The sequence below is a fragment of the Papio anubis genome, chromosome X (assembly GCF_008728515.1).
Source record: "Papio anubis isolate 15944 chromosome X, Panubis1.0, whole genome shotgun sequence".
Classification (NCBI taxonomy): domain Eukaryota; kingdom Metazoa; phylum Chordata; class Mammalia; order Primates; family Cercopithecidae; genus Papio; species Papio anubis.
In genome coordinates, this window is record NC_044996.1 from 127,386,619 (window position 1) to 127,404,731 (window position 18,113).

General features: G+C 38.7%; 1 pseudogene; it reads left to right on the plus strand.

Annotated features, from left to right (window-relative positions):
• The first annotated feature begins 4,701 nt into the window (after positions 1-4,701).
• Positions 4,702-18,113, plus strand: part of LOC116271850 — a 35,677-nt pseudogene continuing 22,265 nt past the window's right edge.

Consider the following 18,113-nt stretch of genomic DNA (forward strand, 5'->3'; position numbering starts at 1 on the left):
GCCAACAGTATTAGTAGATTTCTCTCCACTATTAATGCAAGTTCAGTAACTGGCCCACAGTTCCCCAACTTTGGACTTGGAGGGATTCTCTTTATAGCCTACTTAGTATGTGGTCAATTTTTATAAATGTTCCATATGATCTCAAAATGAATGTGCATTCTTTATTTGTTGAGTGCAATATTCTGTATATAAATATTAGATCAAGCTATGTTTTTAGTGAAGATTAAATCTTTGCTATATATATATACTTTTTTGCCACCTTATCAATAACTTTTTGAGAAAAGTTAAGTAAAATTTTCTTCTATGATGGTATATCTGTTATAAAAATTTTGCTTTACATATTTTGAAACCAAATTATTATTATTATTATTTGAGACAGGATCTTGCTGTGTTGCCCAGGCTGGAGTGCAGTGACATGATCACAGCTCACTGCAGTCTTGACCTCCTGGGATCAATTGATCCTCTCACCTCAACCTCCTGAGTAGCTGGGACTACAGACTGGGACTGCCATCATTCCTGACTAATTTTTTGTATTTTTTGTAGAGACGGAGTTTTGCCATGTTGCCCAGGCTGGTGTTGAACTCCTGAACTCAAGTGATCCTTCTCTCTTAGCCTTCCAAAGTACTGGGATTACAGGCATGAACCACCATGCCAATTTGAAACCACATTATGAAGTGCCTACAGGTTCAAAATTGTTATATCTTCTTGGTGTATTGCTCTTTTTGTCATCAAGTGAGGTCTTTCTTTATTCCTACTAAGTTTTTCCTCTAAATTCCATTTTTCCTTCTCTCAATTTTGCTAAGTATATTTTTGTTATTATTTGTCTAGTACATCTTTTATTTTAGCTTATATATGTCATTATGTTTTAGGTGTGGCTTTTTATAAATAGGCTATGCTTGGCTTTTGTTTTTCATCCACCCAATATAAACAAATTTATTTATCTTTTAAAGATAGTGACTGAAACACAGGTTACTGATATATTTAGGTTTAATTTTTGCTTTGTTGTTGTTGTTGTTCCTGTTTGTGTATTTCGTTTTTGTTTTCTTCTTCTAGTTTTGAAGTTATCAATTTTATTTCTTTATTTATCATCCATCTCATGTTCTCATTTTCTTTTGCCTTTTGACCATTTATATTGCTGATAAGATGTTTTCTGCAAGGCTAATTGTCTTTCTTTTGCTAGGAATATAGTAAATGCATGATAAATATTTATCTTGTGGAATAACGTTCACTACATATTTGAGGGTTGTATTAGTCTGTTTTCACCCTGCTGATAAAGACATACCCGAGACTGGGTAATTTACAAAGAAAAAGAGGTTTAATGGACTCACAGTTCCACATGGCTAGGGAGGCCTCACAATCATGGCAGAAGGTGAAAGGCACGTCTTACATGGTGGCAGACAAGAGAAAATTGAAAACCAAGTGAAAGGGGTTTCCCCTTATAAAACCATCAGATCTTGTGAGACGTATTCACTACCGTGAGAACAGTATGGGGGAAACTGCCCCCATGATTCAATTATCTCCCACCAGGTCTCTCCTACAAAATGTGGGAATTATGGGAGCTATAATTCAAGATGAGAATTGGGTGGGGACACAGCCAAACCACATCAAGGGTTGTGTCTGTGCACTTAATGACACATCATATATATGTTGCCTTAATCCCTGCTCACAGAGAGTAGAGGCAAGCTAGTGAAATCTTCCCAAACTTTAATGTTTCTATCCACAAAACTCAGCTGACCTTCTTCATTTCCCCCTTTGTTTTCTCATGATCTGTCACCAGCAACCTTTGAAAAGGAGCCTAAAGAAGTGTTGACAGGAGTTGCAAGAGTAAGCATGAAGGAAGGTTCAGTATATCATCTCATAAAACCCAAGTTACCCAATTCCGTGAAGTTAATAGCTTTTAAAGGGAACCTCTTTTTTTCCCTATCCGTTTGTGTGACTGCTTTGTCCCGTGGCATATGCACCTTCAGCTGACTTTTGAAAGCCTGCTCTTTTAAAGGTCATAATTTTGACTGATGGGCCTATAATTAGTAAGTGCTCATTAAGTACTCTGTCCTGAGTGTTTCTGTGGGGTGGAAGAGAATGTTCTTAAGCAGCTGCCAGGGTTGATAACAGTCCTACAACTTGGAATAACTCCAAAAGTAACCAAAGAACTTTATAAAGATTAACAAGCAAAAAACAAAACAAAACACACACACACACACACACACACACACACACACACACACACCAAACCAACAAACAAAAAACGACAAAACAAGCACCCTGCAGTAACTGTAGCAGCAGCTGCAGCAAGGGAGAAAATAGTGTAATGGCCTCCTGGTCACCAAATCTAAGCACCTTCTTACCGTTGTTTTCTTCACAATGTGGGAAGCTCGATATTCTCTCCATCTTTCTCCCAGCCTTTCTCTAGTGGCTCTCTGTCTTCCCGCCTCTTAGCTATAGGTGTTTTCCAGGTGTTAATTTGGAGTCTTCTTCTCTCTTCCCTGATCCTCCCCAACAAAGAACATTCCATTCTGATGGCTTCAGATATAAGCTTTATGTTGATGACTCTCAAGTCCGTGTTTCTGGCTTCTACACAAACTCCAGGCCCACATTTTTAATTGCCTGCTGAATATTCTTTCTAGATGTCCCCCTGAAGTCTTGACTCAATATACCTGAAGCTAAACTCATAGTCTTTTCTTTAAAACCAACTTCTATACCCAATGATCTAGCAATTTCACTCCCATATATAGTAGCCAAAAGAAATGTGCACACAGTGTACCAAAAGGCAGGTATAGAAAAGTTCACAGAACATGATACATTGTGACCAAATTAAGTCTGACCCAGGAATGCAAAGGTGACTTAAAATTAGAAAATCAAACAGTGTAATTCATCACATAGGAGAGTCAGAAAACAATTACATGGTGGTCTGGGCGCGGTGGCTCATGCCTGTAATTCCAGCACTTTGGGAGGCCAAGGTAGGCGGATCACTTGAGGTCAGGAGTTCGAGACCAGCCTGGCCAACATGGTGAAACCCTGTCCCTACTAAAAATACAAATATTAGGCGGGCGTGGTGATGCCTGCCTGTAATCCCATCTACTTGGGAGGCTGAGGCAGGAGAATTGCTTGAACCCAGGAGGCAGAGGTTGCAGTGAGCTGATATCGTGCCACTGCACTCCAGCCTGGGTGACAGAGTGAGACTCTGTCTCAAAAAAAAAAAAAAAAAATTACATGATTGTTTTAATAGATGTAGAGAATTTATCTGATAGTATTAAACAACCATTTATGATTTTAAAAACCTCTTAGGGAAGTAAGAGTAGAAAAGAACATCTTTAATCTCCAAAAGACTTACTGCAAACATCATATTAAATTACAAAATATTTAAAAATTTATCTTGGAGATCAGAAACAAAACAAGGATGACCCTGATGATCACTGCTGTTCAACATTGTGAACAATGTTCTGACCAGTACATAAGACAAGGAAAAAGAAATAAAGCCATAAGAATTGGAAAGAAACAGGAAACTTTCTGCATTATTTATAGATGATATGATTGTATTCATAGAAAATCCAAATGACTTAGTTGATAAACTACTGAAATTGCAAAGAAAATTTAGCACAGTCTCTGGATACAAAACCTCAATATCCCCAAATCCAATATATTTCTCCATACCACGAGCAAACAGAAAATGAAATTAACATAAAACATATAGAAATAAGTCTAATAAAGAATGTGCAAGATCGTTATACAATAAAATGATGAAACCTTATTTTGAAACATTGAAGAAATGCCACCAAGGGGAGATATACCATAGTACTCTGAGCAAAAAAGATGCCAAGTCTTCCTAAATTTCTTTCTAAATTCAATGCAATTCCAATAAATGTCTTTGGTGGAACTTGAAAAATTGATTGTAAAATTTATATGCAAATACAAAAGGCCAAGGATAGCCATTGCCCTTTTGAGGAAGAAAAAAACCGCACAAAGCAGGAAGACTTGATCCACTGGATAACAAAACTGTTATAAATCTGTAGTAATGAAGGCAGTATATTATTTTTCAAGGATAAAAAATATAGACTAATAGAATAGAATGGAGAATCCAGAAATTTATCTACATATAAGGTTAATATTTGACATACCTTGCACTGTAGAACAGAGGAGAAATGTCAGTCATTAGAATAAACAGTACTGAGACAAGAGGATGACTCAGCCTAGCAAAGAGAGGCATCATCAGACATAGGGAGCAGCTTAGGTCATGCTCACCGGAAGCATAGCTGGAGATAGGGATTCCTTGGATGCTGTTTATTGGATGAATGCTTTCAGAAGAAAGGGAGGGAGATAAGAGGAACAGAGCAGGGGAAGGTGCTAAGTAAGGATGTGTTCTTAGTTTCAGCCTGATTCCACAAGGAGTTCTGTAGCATAAACTGCACCACAGAGTTGTTTCCCCTTGAAGCAAGGACGCCAGAATTTTATATCTCTGTGATGTTTAGTCATTGGCTATGGGTTGTGCCCCAAAGGCAGAGGTAGGTATAGCTTCTTGGGCAGCAGTGGTTCTCATTCAGCTGGGAGATATTCTGCAAAGAAAGGTAACCTCTTAGCAAGCAACGTGCAACAGCTTGAGGAATGGGTGATTGACTGGTAAAGGAGATCACTGTGGAGCACCAATAGTGTCCTCTGCAGTGGGGGCCTGGTTAGCACTCTTGAGTCAACCTTAGTTCTCGAGCGATGCGGACCATATGTTGGAGCCAGGAAGCTGCCCATGAGGCTGCCTGTGACAGGGCACAGTTATCTGGAGCAGAGGGTGAGGGTAAACTCTGCTCCCAGGGGTTGAGGAGGAAGTTGTAAAAGAGACTCAGAGGGATTTCTAGAGATTAGATTGAAGTTGCCAGAGGGAGAGGGCCAATAGTCTTCTAGTATATTGAGCCAACAAACAAAAACAAATCACAAGTTCACCAGCCGCAGTCACTGACCTCAAGACCAGCATGGGACACAGCACCAGAAAATTCAAGCCCACCATTTCATATGAATCCCATTTCCCCAAGATCCAAGCTGTAGCCTAGAGAAGACACATGGGCTTAGAAATAAATGCTATTGGGGTTTGTGAAGAATAATATATCATGTTATGAAGTAGAGAAACTGTATTTTTACTGCCTATTTGAATTGTGAAAGTGACATTTCAATATCTACTTTAAAACATTTTAAGGGCACTAGATTGCTATATTCAAACAGATAAATGATGTAGTCAAAAGTTTGACCTTTGACAACAATATTATAAACCTTTTCAGAGCAGGATGGTACAAACCACACAGGAGAGTGTTAGATAATTCCATCTTATCTCATATTATTTCTTTTCATGATATTTGAAACTTGTTCCCTTTTGTTTTAATCCACACATATTACCAAGAGCCAGTGGTAAAAGTAAAAAACACTGGGGAAAAGATTAGATTATAAATTGCATTGAGATACCTGTTACTAATTTAGAGAAACATCTATGTAGACCCACATCTCACACTACAATACCAGATGAATAAATTGTATATAAGAAATTAATTCAAAAGGAAAAACAGTGAATTTTATGAGGTCTCTAGAGTTTGCTATAAGTTTCATAATCTTTAAAGTGATAAAACATCACAATTATTATGACTGAAAAATCTGATTACATAAAAACTAAAATTTAAACAACAGAGGGGAAATATTTTAAACAAATATGAGAAACAGAGGCTTAATGTCTTAACCAAATTAAAAAGAAGAACATTACTACCCTGATAATAAAGAAGAAAAAGACAGACAATTCCAAATGAGGAACTGTGCTAAGTAGACAAATACGTGAGAAAGTGTTAAACCTTTCATTTCAACCTTAAACAAATATTTACTGAGTATCTATTATGGGCCAAACACAGTTCTAGGTACTTTAAAGAAGTAGTGCTAGTACAACTACTACCTAATTTTCTAGGTACTAGTCATCAAAGAATATAAGTCAAGTTACTAATCAAGTACAAATGAAATTGAAATTAATGTTTTCATACGCTACTGACGGAAGTGAAATTATACAAACCCAGTTGGATTGGCCTGTATAGTGATATAGCATTGTTCTAGTTCTTTAATTCAGTAATTCTACTTGGAGGAACATATCTACAAAGGAAACAGGATCCTAAGAGGAAAATAAACTTATGTGCCTGAAAATGTTCATCACATTGTACTTTGTAGAGAAAGAAAAAATATATAAAATCACTGTAAATGTTTAACAATTTAGTTCAAAGTTTTCCAAAACTTATTTTACTATAGAATCCATTTTCATGGAATATCTGTTACCTTGTTTGAGAGCACACTTTCAGAAAGAAAAAGATCTATAATTTTGGCAATCTTCCTGTTAGGGTCAAAGGGCTAATGAAATGGTTAATATAGTAATAAAGTTTCCCTTGGTAATGTGTTTGGAACCAGATTCACCTAAGCACCAGTCTCTAACCTAGAAAGGAGAAAGCTCCTAGAACATACATAATCAAAGAGAATGATGACCTCTGGTTATGTACTTTTCTAGATTTTCTGAGGTGTGACCCTCAGTAAGGCTAGATAAGACAGCCTCCACCTATCTACTGGACATAGACACTGAACTCCTCAGAAAGCATGAAAATGAATCTCCTGTTTCATAGAAACCAAGACATTCATAGAGAGGACAAGCCCCTTTTATGAACCAGGGAGTTCAGAAAAAAGGGCAAACTACCTGATGGGGTTCTCAGAATAAACATTCTTAGCAAGCGTGCGCTAAGAGCTCTCCAGGGTCCTGAATAACTGCTGCTGTCTGTCTCTGGCCTGGTGGAATCTTGCTCTCATTAGTGTCTCTCACCTAGCAGATTCACTACCCCTGCTTGCCTTGGCTCTCGCCCTTTGGCCTCTGGCTTCTTGACAGCATCTGTCTGTGACATATAACGAGACTTCAGTCACTTCTTGTTCTCTGCATGTACTGGCAGCTTCATTTATCAGGTTCCTTCTAAAGGAAGTTGATTTGAGCCCATCTCAGTAGGAGAGAACATATATTTTATTAACTCTTGATTGTACTATCAGGAAGGAAGGGAACTCAGGGGAGATAATTTTCAAATGTAAGTCCTCTTCTTAGATCAGTAAAGCCTGGTATCTGTTATTGTATTTGCTTGTTGCTGGGATACTTGAGGAAGTAACTACTAGAAGAACACACGGAGAAAGCAGAAGGAGGAGATCATCAGAGAGTTGAGATATGCAAAGACTTGTCTATCATCCTTCCAAATCTTGCAGTTACTGGATTCGCAGTAGTGTACAGCACAGTGCATTACATATGGTTTTTGCTAGTAAACAAATGGATATTAAACTATGCACTAGAAAAACAGAGTTCTAATCCTGGCTTTTTTTTTTCTTTTAAACTAAGTAGCTGTATAATACTGGGTAAATAGTTTAACTTCTCTGTATTAACGTATGATAACTGGTGCAGTAATAACCCCAATATTCCAATCACTTAAAACAACGTAAGCTTATTTCCCACTCATGCAACAATCCAGTACATATTTCTGACAGGGTGGCTTTCCTGGGCAATTCTCCTCTTAGTTGTGACTCAGCCTTCTTTTATCATGCAGCTTTGCTATCCTTGCAGTCCTTAGAATCATCTTCATTCAGGTAGTCACTGAGGAAGGGTAATGGGAGACTTATATACTGGAGGGTTTTATGGGTCAGGCCATGAAGTGGTATATATCACTTCTACCCATATTCCAATGGACAGGACCCATCACATGTTCAAATCTAACTGCAAGGGATACTGGGAAATGTAGTCTTGATTTTTGCCCAAAAGGAAAAGGGACACGGTGTGGTAAACAACTGACCAGCCTCCACCATACTGTCTGACTTCTGGTTTCCTCAACTGTAAAATGATCCAAATGGTATCTGCCCTTCCCTCTCCATAGAGTTATTATGAAGCTTAAAGGAGATCATAAACTTGAAAATGCCTTGAAAAGTGTAGAACAATATATACAGATAGAGAATCATTATTGCATGGCTTACCTATTTTTAAATGTTAATTTTAGAACTGAATAAATGTGTTTTTTCTTTGGTAGGACTCCTTATAGTTGGCCCTAGTATATACCAAGTATAAATATACTTAATGGGATAGTATAAAATATTTTCATATGGGGTGAAAATAGAGATTGTAAATGGACTTTCGATATTTCATAATTTGAATGTCTTGATAAAAATACACCAGGATAAAATTTAGAAAGAAAGTACTATTTTACCTTCAAGCTTAATTTCTTGCCAAGTTCTTGAAGACACTTATAACCTCCCAGACAATGAAACCTACCATAGGTTTGATAATAGGTGGTAAGTTCTATTACCTTTGATATTCTTCCCTGGAATCGTTTTTGGAAATGGGAGATTTACTATGATCGTTGTGCAGGACATATAATTATTTACATACACACACACACAGCCCCCTTTTTACTTTTCTGAAACACTTCAGCCCTTAACAGCCAGAAGCTACTGTTTCCTCTGGCTCCCAAAGCAAGCAAACAAAAAATTTGCCTTTTCCAACTTCTCCTTCTCAGATTTGCCATTAATCAGAGGATCTGATAGAATTTCATTATGCTTACATACCCAGCAACACTCCAGTGATTTCTGAACACTGATCACTCTTTAGTTTCATTATGTTTTGACCTGAAGCTACCATCAGCCATCTGGGAAGGGCTGTTATTTAAGCAAACATCACTCAGCCAATTGTGACTGAGGCACTGGATCATGCTGAACTGAGAGATTTCTTCTAGGGATGAAAGGAAATAATAAGAAATCACAATAGCAAGGGACATACTTTGAGACCCAGCTTAGTTTTCTGAAAGGAGAAAAAGAAAGACATTTGTTTGAAATCTCAAGGCCTTAGAGTAGTTCACTAGAGCACACTAAGGCTTAGGAATAATGTCTAATTTATCTTAGAGCAGACTGAACTCTCAGCTTAAAAATTCAAAGGAAAGATTATACATATTGAGTTACTCTCAATGTGCATAAAATAACTGAATGTGAACATGACCTAAAGGAAATTAGACTGCACAAAATCGTGCATTCTGGTGCACTGTAGCATTAACTGGAAGATATAGAGCCTTGGATTTTGTGGAAGGAAATAGAAGTTGAGATGTAAAATGAAGCAAAGAAGGAGATGCCCTTGGAAATATGAATTGTTATAAAATGAAAGCAGTGTCTAATCAAATAAGAGCCTTCTACAGAGACAGTATCCCTCACATCTGGGTATCTTGGCCATCTATCTCTTATCAGGAAAAAAAGTGGGTCAGGGAATTATACCAAAGCAGATCCCTTTCAGCTGGGCAAGCTTTGAAAGAATGAAAAAATCTCTTCTAGTGCCTCTCAGTGAACATCCTTTTTTTTTTTTTTTTTTTTTTTTTTTTTGGGTAAATCTCCTTCTATCAGCCATTTGCTGGCTACATTTCTACATGGGTTTCATTCTTGTCTGTGTTCTACTCACCCTCTGTATCTTATGGCACATTGGTGCCAAAGACAAACATGCTGAAAACGCTGGAGTCCTGCAGTGGATTGAATCCACCACGTATTGGCTGACAGCTTGCATTAGTGAATATCCTCTTCTCATTTTGACAATTAAGCCGGTTTGAAAGTGAAGAGGAGATGGTTTTGCTTCTGGAAGTATCTGAGTATTGAAATGTTGTACTTGGAACAAAATGTACCCCTTGACAAGATAATACATTTGGATATTTCCAGATTCTTTGAGGAGGGAGACATGAGGGAGTGTAGAGGCAACGTGAGAAGAGTAGAGGGAGAACTGGGAGTCAGTGTTTCAGGAAACCTGGGATCTCGTGCTGTCTTTTATTGAATCTGGTACATTGGCAAGTGGTTGATCGCTCTGAGCCTCAGTGTTTCTGTTTGCAAAATAATAGTTAATAGTGGTAATGAACAACTGAGAGGCAGGGTGGTATAGTGCACAGTGCACACACTCCAGAGACGGATTGCCAGGGTTCGAATGCTGGTTGTGCTGTTATTACCTGCAACACTTCTGTCCCTCAGTTTCTTACTTGTTTTGTTCTTCTGATTTTATATCTAGCTGAATAAAGCTTGAACTACATTGCTGGTTGCAGAATATTTCATTGTACTTTTTAAAAACCAATAAACTTTGTTTTTTTTTTTTTTTTTTTTTTTAGAACAGTTTCAGATTCACAGCAACATTAGGCAGGGAAATACAGAGATTTTCCATATATCTCCTGGTTCCACACATGCATAGCCTCCCGCACTATCAACATCCCTCACCAGGGTGTTACATTTGTTACAACTGATGAGCCCATACTGACACATTATCACCCAAAGATCATAGTTTACATTAGGGTTCACTTTTGGTGTTGTATGTTTATGGGTTTTGACAAATGTATGGCGTGGATCCACCAGAGCAGTGTTGTACAGAGTACAGGCATGCCTCAGAGATATGTGGGTTTGGTTCCAGACCACCACAATAATGTGACTATTGCAATAAAGTGAGTCACATGCATTTTTTTGGTGTTCCAGTGCATATAAAAGTTATGTTTACACTATACTGTAGTCAATTATGCGTGCAATAGCATTGTGTCTAAAAGAGCAATGTACGTACCTTAATTAAAAAATACTTTATTGCCAAGTATTATTTGAGCCTTTGGTGAGTCATCATCTTTTTGCTGGTAGAGGGCCTTGCCTCCATGTTGAGGGCCTTAATCTGGATTAGGCTTTGGTTTAAAGGAATGTTGTGGCTGGTTTGATCTTCTATCCAGACCACTCCAACTTTCTCCATTTCAGAGATGAGGCTGTTTTGCTTTCTTGTCATTCATGTGTTCGCTGGAGTAGACTAATTTCCTTCAAGAACTTTTCTTTTGCATTCACAGCTTGGCCAATTGTTGGGTGCAAGAGACCTAACTTTTAGTCTGTCTTGGCTTTCAATATATTTTCTTCACTAAGCTTAAGCATTTCTAGCTTTTGATTTAAAGTGAGAGACATGCAACTCTTCGTTTCACTTGAACACTTAGAGACCATTGTAAGGTTATTACTTGGCCTAATTTCAATATTGTTGTGTCTGAGGGAATGGGGAGGCCTGAGGAGAAGGAGAGAGACAGGGCCAACAGTCAGATCATATGATATTTATCAATTAAGTTTGCTGTCTCATATGGGTGTGGTTTGGTGACCCAAAAATCATTACAACAGTAGCAGAAAAGGTCATTGATCACAGATAACCAAAGCAGATATAATAATAATGGAAAAGTTTGAAATATTGCAAGAATTCTCAAAATGTGACAATAAAGTGAGCACATGTTGTTGGAAAAACCTTCAATTTGTAAAAAATGCAATATCTGCAAATCACATAAAGCAAACTGCAATAAAATGAGGTTCCACTGCCCTAAAAATTATCTGTGCTTAATCTATTCATACCTCACTTTCCACAACCCCTGGCAATCACTGATCTTTTTTTACTGTCTCCGTAGTTTTACTTTTTCAAGAGTGTCATACAGTTGGAATCATACAGTATGTAGGCTTTTTGTATTGACTTCTTTCACTTAGTAATATGCATTTAAGTTTCCTCCATGTCTTTTCATGGCTTGATAGCTCCTTTCTTTTCAGTACTGAATAAAATCCAATATCTGGATGTACCATAGTTTATTTATCCATTCACCTACTGAAGGACATCTTGGCTGTTTTCAAGTTTTGGCAAATGTAAGTAAATCTACTGTAAACATTCATGGGCAGGGTTTTATGTGGATATGTTTTCAGTTCATTTGGGTAAATATCAAGTAGTGCGATTGCTGGATTGTATGATAAGAGTATGTTTAATTTTGTAAGACACTACCAAACTGCCTTCCAAAGTGGTTGTACCATTCTGCATTCCTGCCAGCAATGAATGAGAGTTCCTGTGGCTCCACGTTCTCATTGTTTTAATTTGCAATTCCCCAATGACATGTGATCTTGAACATCTTTTCAAATCTTTACTTGCCATCTGTATATCTTCTTTGAAGAGGTGCCTTTTCAAGGCTTTTGCCCATTTTGCTAATTGGGTTTTTTATTTTCTTATTGAGTTTTAAAAGTTTTTTGTTTATTTTGGATAAGAGTCTGTGGTGGTTAGTTTTTATTTTATTATTATTATGCTTTAAGTTCTGGGATACATGTGCAGAACGTGCAGGTTTGTTACATAGGTATACACGTGCCATGGTGGTTTGCTTCAGTTTTGCCAACTTGACTCTACTAAGGGATGCCCAGATAGCTGGGAAAACATTATTTCTGGGTGTGTCTGTGAGGGTGTTTCTGGAAGAGATTAGCATTTGAATCAATAGTCTAGCAAAGAAGACCTACCTTCACCAATGTAGGTGAGCATCGTGCAGTCTGTTGAGGACCGAAATAGAACAAAAAGGCAGAGGAAGGGCAAAGTTGCTCTCTCTTCTTGAGCTGGGATATCCAGCTTCTTGTGCCTTCAGACATTGGAGATCCTGGTTCTTGGGCCTTTGGGCTCCAGACCCTGGGACTTATGCCAGTGGCACCCCAGTTCTCAGGCCCTTGGACTGAGACTGGTGGTTACATAATTGGCTCCCCTGGTTCTCAGGCCTTCAGACTGGGACTGAATTACATTGATGAATTTTTTTTTTGTATTTTATTTTATTTTATTATTTTTTTCTTTATTATTATTATACTTTAAGTTCTAGGGTACATGTGCATAACGTGCAGGTTTGTTACATACGTATACTTGTGCCATGTTGGCATGCTGCACCCATCAACTCATCAGCACCCATCAACTCATCATTTACATCAGGTATAACTCCCAATGCAATCCCTCCCCGTCCCCCTCCCCATGATAGGCCCCAGTGTATGATGTTCCCCTTCCCGATCTCATTGTTCAGTTCCCACCATGAGTGAGGGCAATGGAGTTGTTTGGTTTTCTGTTCTTTTGTGGTTTGTTGAGAATGATGGTTTCCAGCTGCATCCATGTCCCTACAAGGACTACTCATCCCTTTTTATGTGGCTGCATGGTATTCTATAGTGTATATGTGCCACTGTAATCCAGTCTAATCACTGATGGACATTAGGTTGATTCAAGTCACTTTACTATTAGAATAAGTACAATAAACATATGTGTGCATGTGTCTTTATAGCAGCATGATTTATAATCCTTTGGGAATATGCAGTAATGGGATGGCTGGAGTTATATGGTACTTCTAAGTTCCTAGATCCTTAGAGATGCAGCCATACTGTTTTCCATAATGGATTTGAACTAGTTTGCAATCCACCAACAGTGTAAAAGTGTTCCTATTTCTCCACATCCTCTCAGCTTACTGTTTTACGGCTTTTTAATGATGCCATTCTAGCAGGGTGTGAGATGAGTATCTCATTGTGGTTTTGATTTTGCAATTTCTCACAGTAAAGAGTGTTGATGAGCATTTTTTTTCATGTGTCTGTTGGCTGTATGAATGTCTTCTTTTTTTTTTTGAGGAAATGTCTGTTCGCTTATCCTTTGCTTACTTTTTGATGGGGTTGTTTTTGTTTTCTTGTAAATTTGTTTGAGTTCTTTTGTAGGTTCCTGGATATTAGCCCTTTGTCCAGATGGGTAGATTTACCCAAGAATTGATGCTCCCATTCTGTAAGGTTGCCTGTTCACTCTGATGGTAGTTTCTTTTTGCTGTGCAGAGCTCTTTTAGTTTAATTAGATCCCATTTGTCAATTTTGGCTTTTGTTGTAATTTGCTTTTGGTGTTTTAGACATGAAGTCTTTGCCCATGCTATTGTTCTGAGACTTGGTATTACCTAGGTTTTCTTCTGGGGTTTTATGAGGTATTAGGTCCTAACATTTTTAAAGTCCTCCTAAAAAAAAAAATCCATCGCCAGATTAATTTTTCATTATAAGGAGTAAGAAAGGATCAGTTTCAGCTTTCTACTTATAAGCTAATGAATTTTCAACTTTTCATTTAGTAAAATGGGAATCCTTTCCCCATTTCTTATTTTGTCAAGGTTTGTCAAAGATCAGATGGCTGTAGATGTGTGAGGTATTATTTCACAAGGGACTCTGTTGTTGTGTTCCATTGGTCCTATATCTCCTGTTTGGTACCAATACACCATGTGCTGTTTTGGTTGCCTTGGCCTTATGGTATAGTTTGAGTCGGGTGGTGTGATTGCCTCCAGCTTTGTTCTTTTGACTTGGATGCATGTGGCAATGCGGGCTTTGTTTTTGGTTCCATATGAACTTTAAAGTGGTTTTTCCAATTCTGTGAAAGAAATTCATTGGTAGCTTGATGGGGATGGCATTGAATCTATAAATTTTGCAGGCGGCATTTCCGCGATATTAATTCTTCCTATCCATGAGCATAAGTATATTCCCATTTGTTTGTCATCCTCTTTTATTTCACTAGACAGTGGTTGCGTTTCCTTGAAGGGTCCTTTACATCCCTTATAGAAGTTGGATTCTAGGTATTTCATTCTCTTTAAACAATTGAATGAAGTTCATTCATGATTTGGCTCTCTGTTTGTCTGTTACTGGTGTATAAGAGATGCTTGTGATTTTTTTGCACATTAATTTTTGTATCCTGAGACTTTTAACGAGAGTTTCTTATCAGCTTAAGGAGATTTAAGGCTGAGACAATGGGGTTTTCTAAATATACAATCATGTCATCTGCAAACAGGGACAATTTGACTTCTTCTTTTCCTAACTGAATGCGTTTTAACCTTGCCCTGAAGTGCCCTGGCCAGAACTTTAACACTATGGTGAATAAAGTGGTAGAGAGAGGGCATCCTATCTGTGCCAGTTTTCAAAGGGAATTTTCCAAGTTTTGCCCATTCCAGTATGAGATATTGACATTGGGTTTTGTCATAAAATGGCTCTTGTTATTTTTGAGACTGCGTTTCAACAATGCCGAGATTTGTTGAGATTTTTGGCATGAAGGGCTATTGAATTTAATCAGGCCTTTTCTGCATCTATTGAGATAATCATGTGGTTTTAATCTTTGAAGTTCTGTTTATATGCTGGATTCACGTTGATTGAGGATTTAGCGTGTGTTGAGACCGGTAGCGTCCCACAGGTTGTGATCATGGTCGATAAAACGTGTGCTGCTGGATCCGGTTTGCAGTATTTTTGTGAAGTTGCATGGATTGTTCATCCAAGGGATATTGAGTCCTAAATTCTCTTTTGTTGTATGTCTCACCCATGAGCTTTGGTATCAGGATGATGTTGGCCTCCATAAAGAAATGGATTTAAAGGGAGGATTCCCTCTTTTTTCTATTGATTGGAATAGTTTCAGAAGGGAATGGTACCAGCTCCTCCCTTGTACCTCCTGGTAGAATTGACTGTAGGAATCCGTCTGAGGTCACTTTCAAGGACTTTTTTGGTTGGTAAGGCTATTAATTGTGCCTCAATTTCCAGAACCCATAACTATTGGTCTATTCAGGGATTCAGCTTCTTCCCTGGTTTAGTCTTGGGAGAGTGTAAGTGTCCAGGAAATTATATTTTCTTCTGGGTTTTCCGTTTGTTGCATGGGGTGTTTGTCGTGTTCCTCTGATGGTTGGTTTGTATTTCTGTGGGATGCATCACACTTTTGTGTATCACCATCTGATTCTTCTCTCTTTCTTCTTTAATGGATCTTGCTATGAAGTCTTGTAATTTTGTTGATCTTTTTCAGAGAAAACCAGCTCTTGGATTCTGTTCGTTTTTGGAGGGTTTTGTCTCCCTATCTCCTTCCGAAAGTTCTGCTCTGATCTTAGTTATTTCGCCTTCCTGCTAGCTTTGAATGTGTTTGCTCTTGCTTCTCCTAGTTCTTTTAATTGTGATGTTAAGAGTGTCAAGGAATTTTAAGATCTTTCCAGCTTTCTCTTGTGGGCATTTGGTGCTATAAATTTCCTCCACACTGCTTTCAAATGTGTCGAGGAGATTCCTGGTATATTTGTATCTTTGTTCCTCATTGGTTTCCAGAGAACATCTTATTTCGACCGTTTATGTACCCGGTAGTCGTTCAGGGCAGGTTGTTTCAGTTTCCATGTGATTTGAAACCCGGTTTTGATTGAGTTTCATGAGTCCTGGAGTTCCTAGTTCGATTTGCACCTGTGGGTCTGAGAGACAGTTTATTTATAATTTCTGTTTAACACACATTTACTGAGGAATTGCTTTGCTTTATGTGATCGTTTTGGAATGGAATTAACGATGTAGTGCGAAGTATATTCTGTCGATTTGGGGGGTGCAGAGTTCTAGCCAAGTGTCCTATTAAGGTGTAGAGTTGGGTTTCAATTCCTGGATTAATCCTTGTCTCGTTGAAGTCAAATCCTAATCGTAAGCAGTGGGGTGTTGGTCTCCATTATTGTGTGGGAGTCTAAGTCTCTTTGTAGGTCTCCTGAGGACTTGCTTTATGGACTCTCTCAATTTAGGATAGATTAGCTCTTCCTGTTATGAATTGATCCTTTACCGATGCTGGCACAATGCTCAGTCTTTAATGGTTTAAAAGTCCTGTTTTATCAAGAGACCCCCTAGGTTGCAGCCTCGCTTTTTGTTTCCTCATTTGCTTGGTAGATCTTCCTCCATCCTTTATTTTGAGCCTATGTCCTCTGCATGTGAGATAGGTCTCCTGAATACAGCAAATTGATGGGTCTTGACTCTTTGTCAGTTTGCCGGTCTGTGTCTTTAGTTGGACCCTCGGTCCATTTTACGACAGAGTTAATGTTGTTGCCGTAGAACTTGATCCTGTCATTTGTGATATTAACTGAAGGATTTATTTTACAACTCATTAGTTGATGCGAAGTTTCTTCCCAGCATCCGATGGACTTTACATTTTGGCATGTTTTGCAGTGGCTGGTACCAGTTGTTCCTTTTCCATGTTTGGGTGCTTCCTTCAGGGATCCTCTTGTAAGGGCAGGCTTGAGGTGAGTGACAAAATCTCCTAAAGCGTGCATCTGTAGGGATTTTTGTTTCTCATATTGATGGAAACTTGGAACAGAAACGGATGAAATTCTGGGTTAAAGGTCTTTTCTTTTGGAGATATTTGAATATTATTTACTCTCTTCTGGCTTTGGAGTTTCTGCCAAGAGATCTGTATTGGTCGGTGATTCCCTTTGGCCGTGCCGACCTTTCTCTCTACCAAGCTGCCCTTAAGATTTTTCCTTCATTTCAACTTTGGTAGAATCTGACCAGTTATATTAATCTTAGGTTGCTCTTCTAGAATTATCTTTTGTGGCGTTTGTTCCAGAATTTTGAATGACATTTTAGCACTAGGTTAAGGGAAGTTCTCCTGGATGATATCCCTGAAGAGTGGTACTCCAACTTGGTTTCCCATTTCCCCTCACTTTTCAAGGCACCCCAAAATCCAGGCCCAGTAGATTTGGTCTTTTCACATAATCCCATATTTCTTGGGAGGCTTTGGGGTCATTTTCTTTTTAACCTCTTGTACCGCTACTGCGGCTGTTCATTGTGATCCTTTAGTCGGTGATACTCTTTCTTCCAGTTGGTCGAGGAGTCCAGTTGCACAAGCTTATTGCATTGTCCGCGTATTTCCTAGAGTGTCCATGGTTTTCATCTCTATCCCAGTTCGTTTATGGCCTTCTCTGCATTGATTATTCCTTAAGTTATCCATTCTTCCATTCTTTTTTCAAAGATTTTTAGTTTCTTCGCTGGAGTGCGTGAATTCCTCCTTCAAAAGCTCTAGAGAAGTTTGATGGAGGCTAAACCTTCTCCCTCTCAACTCATCAAAGTCATTCTCCGTCCAGCTTTGATCAAGTTTGGTGAGCTGCGTTCCTTTGGAGGATGCACTCCTGAGTTTTTGGTTTCAACATAGCTTTTCCCCATCTTTGTGGTTTATCTGCCTCCTGGTCTTTGATGCTGAAGTGAGTACTGATGGGGAACTTGCACCAACAAGGTGTCCTTCCTGTTTGTTAGTTTTCCTTCGCAGTCAGGACCCTCAGCTAATAGGTCCTGTTGGGGGAATTGCTTGAGGTCCACTCCAGACCCTGTTTGCCTGGGAGTATCCAACCTAGCAGAGGCTGCAGAGATGGTCTTTCACAGACAGTGTGCCTGTCACGTTGCTTACTCTAGGAAACTTCGTCTCAGGGGGTGTACCCGCTGTGTGTGAGGTGTGAGGTGTGGGGTGTTGGTCTGCTTGCCTGGGGATGTCCCAGTTGGGCTAT